The 12,805-nt window shown below is 34.8% G+C and overlaps 1 protein-coding gene across 10 annotated transcripts in view; it reads left to right on the top strand.

Annotated features, from left to right (window-relative positions):
• The window catches only part of ROBO1 (roundabout guidance receptor 1), a 1,138,975-nt gene that overhangs the window by 833,423 nt on the left and 292,747 nt on the right, over window positions 1-12,805 (top strand). The gene's annotated exons all lie outside the window — the stretch shown is intronic.

The raw sequence follows: 12,805 nt of genomic DNA, 5'->3' as shown, positions 1-12,805 counted from the left end.
ATTTTTTTCTCTTTATCTCCCCAAATTTGAAATATTTTTAAGAATTGTGAAAATCCTTTAGAAAATTCTGTGTGTTTCTTATTATTTGGTACCTTTATAATTTTGAACAAATCTGAAGTTAACCCACTGTCAATTCTATATTTTTGAGCGTTGTGTTTTCAGGAGCCCGAAGTGTAAAGGCTAATTTTCAACTTGTTAGAAGAGATCATAGTCTTTCATTTTTTTATCAAACCGTGTGTGATGGTGGGACCACTATTTTCTGAACCCCTCTGTCTTTCCAGTTTGTCTCTGTTTTGTTTCTCTTGTTTCAACCAAACATCCAATAAAAATATTGAAAAAAAGGGAACAGGCTTATTTGCAGGTTTTCTGTGCTGATCCTTTAAGAGAAAGGACTTTTGTGTAAAACAAATGATTAATTTGTCATTTTTCATAAAAATTGCCATTTTCAACTACATATTTTATCTTTAAAATGCACTTTCTCCATTATTACCTAAGGTTTTAGTTAAGTTTAAATAGGTAAAATTAAATGCATATTTTATGCCAGAACACCTTTTTCCAAGGTTAGTGTTACAAAACCAAATAAGTTATAATAAAGACATTGATTCATATTATTGATTCTTCTCATCATTCACTGAGATTGTAGTAGTGTCAAAGAAACAGTTATATAGGATGAGGGCTATTGGAGTCTAAATAGTATGTCAAATGGACATGGGATAGATATGTATATTAAATATACACAGCTTTCCCATCTGGCTCTTAAGTCGCTTCTAACATTAAACTTCTCAGCAAAACTTATTGTATGCACTGAGTGAAATATTATTTGAAAAAGATATTGTAACTGTTACCTTTAAATTTGCATACATTTTCTTGTAATGTGAATGTTGGTATTAAATATTTAGTAAATTTCTATACTTAACATCAGTTTTTCAATTTTTGATCAAAGCAAGTAGTTTAATTCTTTGTGATTTTTGAAGAGATTTTTAAAATATAATATGAAACTATTTTTGGAAATTATGGAGCACAGTGTATGTTTCTGGCCTATTTATATAGCCAGTGATTCATACAAAATGAATTTTTTTAATTTTAATTTTTATTTAACTTATTTTTTAAAATTTACATCCAAGTTAGTTAGCATGCAGTGCAACAAAGATTTCAGGAGTAGATTCCTTAATGCCCCTTACCCATTTAGCCCATCCCCCTCCACTACCCCTCCAGTAACCCTGTGTTTGTTCTCCATATTTAAGAGTCTCTTATGTTTTGTCCCCCTCCCTGTTTTTATATTATTTTTATTTCCCTTCCCTTATGTTCATCTGTTTTTTTCTCTTAAAGTCCTCATATGAGTGAAGTCATATTATTTTTGTCTTTCTCTGACTAATTTCACTCAGCATAATACCCTCCAGTTCCATCCACATAGTTGCAAATGGCAAGATTTCATTCTTTTTGATTGCTGAGTAATACTCCATTGTGCGCACACACACACACACACACACACACACACACACACACACACCATATTTTGTTTATCCATTCATCCATTGATGGACGTTTGAGCTCTTTCCATACTTTGGCTATTGTCGACACTGCTGCTATAAACATTGGGGTGCATGAGTCCTTCAAAACAGCATACCTGTATTCCTTGGATAAATACCTAGTAATGCAATTGCTGGGTCGTAGGGGAGTTCTATTTTTAGTTTTTTGAGGAACCTCCATACTGTTTTCCAGAGTGGCTGTACCAGTTTGCATTCCCACCAGCAGTGCAAAAGAGATCCTCTATCTCTGCATCCTTGCCAACATCTATTGTTGCCTGAGTTGTTAATGTTAGCCATTCTGACAGGTGTGAGGTGGTATCTCATTGTGGTTTTGATTTGTATTTCCCTGGTGATGAGTTATGTTGAGCATTTTTTCTTGTGTTGGTTGGCCATTTTGATGTCTTCTTTGGAGAGGTGCCAATTCATGTCTTTTGCCCATTTTTTCACTGGATTATTCGTTTTTTGGGTGTTGAGTTTGGTAAATGCTTTATAGATTTTGGATACTAACCCTTTATCTGGTATGCCATTCGCAAATATCTTTTCCCATTCCGTTGGTTGCCTTTTAGTTTTGCTGATTGTTTCCTTTGCTGTGCAGAAGCTTTTTATTTTGATGAGGTCCCAATAGTTCATTTTTGCTTTTGTTTCCCTTGCCTCTGGAGATGTGTTGAGTAAGAAGTTGCTGTCACTAAGGTCAAAGAGGTTTTTGCCCGCTTTCTCCTCAAAGATTTTGATGGCTTCCTGTCTTACATTTAGGTCTTTCATCCATTTTGAGTTTATTTTTGTGTATGGGGTAAGAAAGTGGTCCAGGTTCATTTTTCTGCCTGTCGTTGTCCAGTTTTCCCAGCACCACTTGCTGAAGAGACTGTCTTTATTCCATTGGATATTCTTTTCTGCTTTGTCAAAGATTAGTTGGCCATGTGTTTCTGGGTCCATTTCTTTTTCCAAGAAAAAAAATAAAATACTGTTTCTGTGCCAGTACTACACTGTCTTGATTATTACAGCTTTATAATATAGCTTGCAGTCCAGGATGATGATGCCTCCTGCTTTGGTTTTCTTTTTCAAGATTGCTTTGGCTATTTGGGGACTTTTCTGGTTCCATATAAATTTTAGGATTGTTTATTCTAGCTCTGTGAAGAATACTGCTGTTATTGTGATAGGGATTGTATTGAATATGTAGATTGCTTTGAGTAATATTGACATTTTAATAATATTTGTTCTTCCTTTCCAGGAGCATGGAATCTTTTTCCATTTTTTTGCGTCTTCTTCAATTTCTTTTATAAGCTTTCTATAGTTTTCAATGTATAGGTTTTTCACTTCTTTGGTTAGATTTATTCCTAGGTATTTTATGGTTTTAGGGGCAATTGTAAATGGGATCGATTCCTTGATTTCTCTTTCTGTTGCTTCATTATGGGTATATAGGAATGCAACCTATTTCTGTGCATTGATTTTATATCCTGCCACTTTGCTGAATCCATGGATCAGTTGTAGCATTTTTTGGTAGAATCTTTTGAGTTTTCCATATAGAGTATCATGTCATCTGTGAAGAGTGAAAGTTTGGCCTCCTCCTGGCCAATTTGGATGCCTACAAAATGAAATTTAAAAGTGAATAAATAAGGGACCACCGATTTAAAAATCCTAGTAGCCACATGGGAGATTTCATTTTCTTACTGCCATTTGTTTCCTTTGAATTGGTAGTCACTTGTCCTTATATGAGATGAAAATCACACCCTTGTCCTCATACTTTGATTACTGAATCTTAGTTCTCAATGAATGAATTGTTCTTGCCACTGAACTCCAGGCCTGGGGCAGTTAAGTTTTCTTGGTCTTTAGCCTAAGGAAATATGACCCTCTCTGGGAGTACTTCCCATCTGCACACATAAAAGGGCTCTGTCTTTAATCATTACAATAGCTTTCTGCTTTCCTTTAAGAAATATTTTGTAAATTAAGAAAGCTTCTGTGAAGCGTTCCTTTAATCTCTATTTGCTTGTCCCTATTCTTTTTATTTCAAAGTTTAATTAGGAATTCTAACATTTCACAAGTTGAAGGAAATAAAATGTTTGACTAATATAAGTCAGAACCCAACAATGTAAGACCAAATACACCTGCAAACATCAATCTATTATTTCCTTCAACAGTGCTGAATTTTATGACTATTTACAATGGAGGGATTATATTTGAGATTATTTTATCTTTATAGTTAATCTAAAATGAAGCAATGGTACACTTTGTACTCTTTTTATAAACTATTTTTTGCATTGTTTTACAATATTCGTTAATATTTAGTATCAAATCATACTGACCTGAGGTCCTAAGTATTGATCACTATATAAAACAGCTGCTAGTTGACCTGTTTGGCCCTTTGCTCAGTTGGCTACAGCATATAATGCAAACATATAGGGCCACAACTTTGTGTGTGATTTCTATATAGCTGAAGTTAGCCCTGTACTCACTAAAAAAGAACTCAGTATCTATCTGATCATTGTCTTTCATATACTACTGGTTACATATTAAGCTAACCAGATAAATAAATACATTCGATAATGGAGCATGTTTTTTATTCCAGTTTATTCTATAGTAGAAGTGCATATTTATCTGTCTCCATTTTTTGGCTAAAGACTTTGTGAAGTAACTGATATCATTCAAAATATACATTTTATTTTTCAAATAAAAGTAACTTTTTTCAACTATAGTATGTTAAAACTCTGTGCTTCTTTTCATATACTATTTTCTGTCAAATACATTCAATCATGTAACATTTTTGTAAGTGATGAGAAAAGGAGGGAATTTCTAGCAAAATTTTTTATAGCAAATTATGTACGTGATCATTTTAAAGGTTAAAGTGTTGTTTTTTTTTTTTTTTTAATGGCAACCTATGTTTTAATTTATTGTGGCGTGTAGCCTCACAACTGCCTAAGCCTTATGAAAAAAAAAAACCTCACTGCTTTCTGTTTACACTTGGGTGCTTTACTATTTAGCTAAAATTGATGATATTATCAAAAATATTTTCAGTTGTACAGGTCTCAAGAACAAGGAGGAGGTTTAATAAAACAGAGGCTTAGAGTCTGCTTAAACACCCTGTCTTCCATGCTAATCTCCTATTTACCATGATCCATTACGAATATTTAATGGTAGGCAGCATGCAGACCAGAATTAAAGAACATATGGGTACAGTTATCCTGGTTAAAATGGCCAACGTGCCTTGTATTGTGTATGGAAGATAACAGGACAGGTGGTAATCCATCTTCACAGAGTGGAGACAGCTGGTATTTTCCGTAAGCTGAAGCAGTCTTTTTCAATGTAGTCTCACCTCGCAGCTGATATGTTGCTTATTAGTATAATTCAAAACACACATCGATGTTAAGGAGCATTCTGTTTTTCTGGCCAGTACAAAAGGTACCCTGTGGGTCAGGCATAAATGAAAACAAGCAAGCTATATATTTTAATTTTTGAAATTGAAAAATTTAAGCTTCAATTTAATTCAATTGTGTTTTTTTTTAAATGTAAAATAAAGAGTATCTTTAACTAGGTTCTCCTGTAAAATATTTTTCCTTTGAACTAGGTAAGAGAACTCTCTTCCCAGTGTTTCATATCCTCCAAAATTATGAAGTGTTCAGGGAAAAACGTTAAATTCATGCCATCAAGAGATATTTGTGAAAAGTCATTTTTTAAAAAGTTATTTACCTCCTATCATTTCTTATATTATTGAAAGAATTGTTGGACATATATTGGAATCATAATAGTCGAATCAGTATCTGTTCAGAAATTATTGTATAACATTTTTGTTTCCTTCCTGTTACTGAGCGTAAAGAAGAAATCAAGTGTGTTGGATTCCTGGCATATTGAGAACTGTAGTTCCGTGTTGCTTACAGTCCATTTCAGATTCCAATTACCCCTTTCAGATACTGTAAAAAATTTGACAGGGCCTTCAATTGTAATGGCCATATCAATTGATTTAGTCTGTCTCAAAATTCCCCAAAGGCAAGCTCAGGTTAAAGGTCAGGTTACTGGTGCATGACTCTCGTACTCATTTTAGTAAGATCAGGATCAGAAGTTTCCAGTAGCACACTGGGCACTAGTTTAATCTCTGTGTCCAAGAATTGCACAGTCAGTATCACTAATACAGTCTCTATCTGTAGAGGAGGTAAGAGTGTTCACAAAATAACTGAATGAAATATGATAGGAGGGTTCAGCACATACATTCAATTCTTATTTATCAAAAGTGAATGCTCTTTAATCACTCAATTTTCAGGTTAGTGAATTTTGTGTCTTGTGCTCTTATATATCAATTTAATAAAAATATATGTAACTGTGCTCTATAAAAGTAGACTTCAAAACTACAGACATAAAATCAATAATTATTTCCCAGACACTGGATTTCAGAACGTCTCCAAGTGTGGGTTTACTTATCCATTATTTCCTTTACGTTCTTTCATGTCTGTGGTTCTGTGTTTTCTGATGGTAAACTTGTTTTATTTACATGCTTTTGCAATGGTTGGGATTATTTAGTGCACTGACAAGCTGATTGATCTCTGACCTAACTTTCTCCCTGGGGTGTGATTTAAGTGTAGAACAACAGTTCTCAAACTTGAGTGTGCATCAGATCATCTGGATGGCTTGTTCAAACCTGGCTTGCTGGGTTAGCAGATACTCTGATTTAGTAGGTCTGGGGTTGGGCCTGAGAACTTGCATTCTTGACAAGGTCCCAGGTGTTGCTGATGAAGCTGGTTCAGAGACCGCACATGGAGAACTTCAGCTCTATAAAATACTTTGTAAATGTTGCCTTCAGCCTGTTTCAGTTAGTTGACACCTTTCAAAATACAGTCTCAACTGTAATGGAGAAATTACCCACAGGAATACCTAGAATATTTGCCATAGCATCTGACCAAACCATTGTAAAAACATTTGCTTGGTTGACTTGGGAGGGGCACTTATGGAAACTACCAGTATTTCCTCCCGCCTGTCATTTCTCTCTTCTCCCCATTTCTGTGTGTCCTAATCCTCTTCTTTCACACTGGAGTTTTCTTCAAGATTTCCTTAATATTTGACTCTTATCAGCTATCTTATGAATTAGGTAATGGCATTTCCTATTCTCATTGATCTCTTCTAGGAGTTGAATAGGCTTTGGTATTGGTGGGATTGGAAAGAGCGAAACTTTCTCCTGCTTCCTTGGGATAAATGCTACAAAAGTGCCATTCCTTAGGTGAATATAGGTCTGATTTGAAGTGATCCTTTACTGAGGAGTAAAAAGAAAGCTTAACACACACACACACACACACACACACACACACACACACAGACATTTTCATGTATAATGCATATACACTATAAATATGTGACATTTTTGAAATATATAAAATGACTTGAAATTTCGATTTAATGAAGACTTTATTTTATAGGACTATGAACAATCCTTTGTAAACATAAACACACCATTGACTGTCTAATACATTAAAGATCACTTACTTTTATGTGCAAAGTACTATTCCTCATTTGTTCTCTCATTCAAAATAAAAAAGTCCTTTAATATTAAGTAATATAATAGTAAGGCTCAGGAGTATTTAGATACTCATATTTTCTCTTCCTCATGTCTTTATGAAACAATACTGTGGATGTCTAACTTTACTTAAATTTTGGAGAGTCTCAGGGTCATATAATCTTATTTTATTGTGGTATCATCAGCTTTTATAGTTGAAAGTATAGTATACCTAACGATTAAGCAGCAATGATTATTGATAGCTATTAAAACTACTGTAAAAATTATTTTAATTGCATAATGCCTGATATTAACATTAAGTAGCTATTTACCAAAATACACTGATGGTCTAAGAACATGACTAGGTTTTTCTCTTGGAATTGCTCTTTTATCCTTGGAAGATCATTGATGAAAATATCAAATGAATACCTTCTTTCAAGAAAAAAAAGGAAATAAGAATAGCAATTTATTAATGTTCAGTTTGAGGACTTATTGAATTTATTAGTAGACCAGAATATTGACAACAACAAATAAATTTTTTGCTGCCAGGAAATCAAACTATGAGTTTTCTTGGTGAACATGTAATTAGACAAGAGATGTCTGTTAGTCTTAAGACACTCCATTGGGTTTAATATATGTACCTCTTACCTCCTAGAGGAATAACTTTTGTGTTGACTACTCTTGGGCAAAACTCTCCTCTTTTTAATAGCATGGAACTTACACTGGCTACATTTTGCTTTGTGAACCAAGTAAATAGATACTTCTAAACAGCATGAAACTTATAACTCAATCCTTTGTGTGAACAGGAAAATGATTGTATTTTATATATATGATAATTTTCAGTTTGATTTTTTGAACAATTTCAAAGTTAATGTGAATGTAGTTTTTTGTTTGTTTATTTAATGAAGAATGTCATCTATAATTCCAGTATATATGGGGCTAACTAGAAATTAACTTCACAGGGCATTAGTAAATTGTAGGTAGAGATACTCATGCTAAACACGTTTCCTGTCCTGAAATGGCAGAGTTACCGTAAGTCACCATTATGAGGAGAAGCATAGATCTTTCTGCATTACCACCTATATCCCTGTAATTTAAAAAGTTTTTGGGGGCGCCTGGGTGGCGCAGTCGGTTAGGCGTCCGACTTCAGCCAGGTCACGATCTCGCGGTCCGGGAGTTCGAGCCCCGCATCGATGGGCTGATGGCTCGGAGCCTGGAGCCTGTTTCCGATTCTGTGTCTCCCTCTCTCTCTGCCCCTCCCCCGTTCATGCTCTGTCTCTCTCTGTCCCAAAAATGAATAAACGTTGAAAAAATAAATAAATAAATAAAATAAAAAGTTTTTGTAATTAAAATAAATCTTTAAATTGTTTTAAGCTTCATGTTTATATTTTTGGGTTTTAGCACTCATTTTTAGTAAAATTCTAAGACTGCTTTTTAGAGTAGGGTATGGAATGCATCTTACATTTTTTATTGTATCTATGTTGAAGGGCTGACCAAAAAAGTCTGTTGGAAGGATTTTAGCAAGCTCTAGAGTGTACTTTAATGTTCAGTACAGCTCGTGTGTGCTTTTCATCTGTGGAAGAGAAACTGTCCTCACCATTGCAGCAGTAGGCACTTTCAATGCCCCTAGCCCCTTGGTACAGTGAAGCTTAAGGTTAACTAATGGCATAAGGGAGGCAATAATGTCTGACTTTCCGAAGGGGAGAGATTTGCACAGCATGTGATTCTAATGAGCTCAGACAGCGGTCAAGAAAAAAAGAAGCACAATTAGTACCAAATAGAGTAGTTTTTCTACTCATGACCAGCATTTAATATATTCATTTTAAATGGCAACTCAGAATTATTGGTAAACTCCATTATATATGTAGTCATCACTTACAAGCTCTGTGTTTTGCAAAATTGCATATTTACCACACAGCACAAGTCTCTGATGACACTGATGTTTAGCAATTACCTTACTTTCAGAACTGAACCCTCTGATCACCAGATATAGTAGGAAATAGCTAGTTTTTTTGATGGTAAGTTATGTTGGTAAAAGTCAAATTTTCATTAGAACTACATATACATATATTGACTACGGGACCATTCTGAATTTAATAATGGTTGCAGCATGGCATGATAATTTATTTATTATTATTATTTTTTTGCAGCATGGCATGGTAAAGAGCAATGATAGAAATTAATTTTTACTGAATATTCATTAAGTTACAAATATCTTCACTGCTGTACTCTTTCATTAATGCAAACTAGCTAAAATTAGTGGTCTCAAAATTTTAAGAAAAATGTTTTAAATTATTTCAGTTTTTAAAATAAAATTTGCTATTTTAGAATCTCTTGTTCCATTTTATCCTCACTATATTCTCATTGAAGTCACATAAAGTCACTTTTGTATGCATCTTTTTTTATGAAACAAAGTCAAAATGCTTAGAAATTTTCATTTTTATTGTATTTAAGTGACAGGAATTGCTTACTTTTTAAAAAAAAAAAGCTCTTACTATTACAATTTAAAAATTAGGCTTCTTTCTTTTTCAATATTTTCTATTACCTACTTCCCACCCACCCGCCCACATACCCAGGTCATAAGATAAAAGCCCTGAGCTGAGACCTGATATTATTTTCTACCGATCATGGACTTTTAACTATCAAATTTGTCATGAACAGACTGCAGAAATGAAGGAATAAAAGAGAATAACATGAATTTTATCAGACTGTTCTTCACAAGTGCAGATTTGTTTTCTTCTATTTTTTTCCTACTCTGTGTGAATTGCTGTCCCTTGTATGTAAATGTGACTAGGACCACCACCTATGGTTATGTAGTTTGTTTACCGTGAAAGATCAGTCTGGCCTGGGGAGCAATAGAGGCTCTCCAATGGACTCTCTACTACTCTCTAAGCCGAGTTTGTAAGGCTGGGTCCTCAGGAGGGCCTCTTTTTTAATCTGTACAAATCTACTGCTATGGAGTAACTAAAGTCTTGAATCTTTTTATAAGGTTCTTTGTACAGTTGCTACATCTTTCTTTGTCACTGTGCTAGGTCCATTCATTCATACTTTCTTCAGAGTTTTGTTTTGTTTTTTTCATAGCTGATTCTCAAAGTTTGGTCCAGAGATCTGCTTAGGGAGTCCCCGATGTCAAAATCATGCATAGTAAAAGATTCATTCAAAGGTCAAGACAAAACAATATATTTTAATTTAATAGATTATAAGAAGTTCCTTGGTGTATCTTCAGATTCTACATCGCCACTAACACTTAAGGGAACCACTCCACGTTGACTCGTGGTGCAGTATGAAAGCAGAACAGCGCAATTGTTTGAAAAGGGTATTAAGATCCCTTTTCTACCTTGATGTCTTTGTGAGGCTTAATTTTCTTCATGTGTTTCAACAAAATAATGTATTGCAACAGACCGCATGCAGAAGCAGATAGAAGAATCCAGCTGTCTACTCATTAAACTAGACATTAAAAAAAAACCTGTAAAAATGTAAAACAGTGCTGTTCTCTTCACTGTATTTGTCTGGGAGAATATAGTTTTCTTGGAAATGTTATTTATGTTTACATTTAACAAGGTTATCTTTATTTTCAAGTAAGTTAGTAAGTATTTAAAATTTTTCTCCATTTGAGTTTCTAACATAAATGCATCAATGGATGAAATTCCCATAAATAACAACACTTTGGGGTCCTCAATAATTTTTAAGTGTACAAAAGGCTCCTGACACCAGATCATTTGAGAACAGCTGCTTTAAGATACGAGAATGTCTAACGTTCCTTTGTTAGCAATAATAGTGATGTTCCAAGTATTGGACTGAATGTGCACATACACATTTGGTGCAGGAGAATTGCTTATCTTAGGAAAAAGAAGTTCAACCCTCCTGTTTTTCAAGGATCACTTCAGTTTTCACATTTGATTCATCTTGAGCCAGCCTACAGGTGCAGATGTGTTGACTCAACTCAGCAAACATGGAAAGAAGCTGATCATAAAGGCCAAGTCCGTTGCTGTCAGGATGGTTTTAATTAACAGTAAGACACTATTGGTCCCATTTTGTGTGCACTTCAAAATGTTAGTTGTCCATTGAGATGGCTCACAGATGAGGCACTACTTGAGTGTAGCTGAAATGCAGCTGTGACATATGCTTTTTAAAGAAGCCAGGAGAGAGGGGTTCGGGGCAAGCGATTCTGTGTGAATTAGGAACTATTTTATGAGCGATGTTGGACAGCTGGTCTGTTCATAATGATTGTCAGAGAAAACCTAATATGGCAGGAAGGACCTCAGGATTCAAGAATCAGAATGTCTTGTTAGTGTGACCTAAGTAATATATATCTAAAACGGAACAGAGGAACAAACAAAAAACAGAACCAAAACAAAGCAAAAAGCCTCCCTTCCACATTTATACAACTTTTGCACTTTGATTAGACTTACGTTGACTTGTGCAAGAATCATACCTAGTCTTGACAGTTATGCAGTTAGCTGTAGAAGGCAATCTATCATAGTGGTGAAAGCTCTGAAGTCAGATATACTCAAATCCTAATCCTGCCTCCAACCCTTACTGTTTGTGAGTGTTGGCAAGTTGTCTTAATTCACCAGGGCTCAGTCTCTTCGTCTAAAAATGAGTAATAGTACTTCTCTTGAAGATTTATGTGAGTATTAAAACACAGTTAAGTGTGAAATATAGTACCTTTTCTGTAGTGAGTGCATCTGTGCGTGTTCTCTCTCTCTGTTCTTCCCACTCGTCCTGCCCCAGGTATTACTCACTCAGCTATCAATTTGTTTAGAGCTAGCTAGCAACAACAGAGTTTGAATGTTTGAGATCTCTTTTTCTCTCTCGCTCATCCCCTCCTACCCTGCCCTGTATAAATATCCCAGTGTTGCCTTAGATTCCAGAGGTATAGCATATGAAGGCAGAAACAAAAGGGTTCGTGTAGTGGCTACCCAGTCATTTTCAGGGGAAGTAAAAATAGCCCCTTAGGGCTCTGTAGACAGAAGTATTGACGTCAAGTTAGGTTAATTCATAATTAGTGACAAAGCATAATCTCTCATACTTTGATAATTTTAGTTTAAACAGAAACTTGGGTTCATCCTGCATCATCCTTATGCTTTAATTGATTTTAAATGTGGCAGAAGCAACTTAGAGAAATATACAGAAATAAGACCCCAGTGATTCCTCAGTTGAAAAGAATGGGGTTGGTTTCCTTGAAAGCAAATTTGAGATACAGTTACTGTTATGATAAGGGATCATTTATATTAGTTTATTAATTGAAAGAATGAATTGGTGAACTAATAGAGATGGCATTTACATAAAATAGAAATTCTTCTATTAATTGTTATGGTCCACTGTTTTGCTGGATTCTGGTAAGAGGGGAGCAGGAAGACTGTCCATGAGTCTGTGTTTGTGTCAATATGTGTGCACCCAGGGCCGTATTACTTAAGTTCTCTTGGATGGTTTTCATTTTCCCTCTTGCTCCAACATTTACTAAGAGCATGTCATTCCTAGTTACTTTGGGAGTTTATTTATCCAGATCCAATTCCTTATGGATATAAATAAAATTTGGGGAAAGGATAAGGATGAGTTATTGATGTTTGGGGACTTTTGTTTGCTTGTTTTTTGCCCCAGTTACAACGTTGCCAGGGATAGAGTCTTAGGAGCTAGAAGAAAAATTGAAGTTTGGTCTCAGTGTAGTAAGTTGCTTGGTATCCTTGCTATGAGGAATACTTAAAACATTAATGTCATAGTGCATAAAAGTTTATTAAATGGTTTATATGTTCTGTTCAGTATTGATACTTAATTAATAATATCAGCACTTGAGAATGTT

The sequence above is a fragment of the Leopardus geoffroyi genome, chromosome C2, assembly GCF_018350155.1.
Source record: "Leopardus geoffroyi isolate Oge1 chromosome C2, O.geoffroyi_Oge1_pat1.0, whole genome shotgun sequence".
Lineage (NCBI taxonomy): Eukaryota > Metazoa > Chordata > Mammalia > Carnivora > Felidae > Leopardus > Leopardus geoffroyi.
This window is presented reverse-complemented; position numbering and strand designations above follow the sequence as displayed.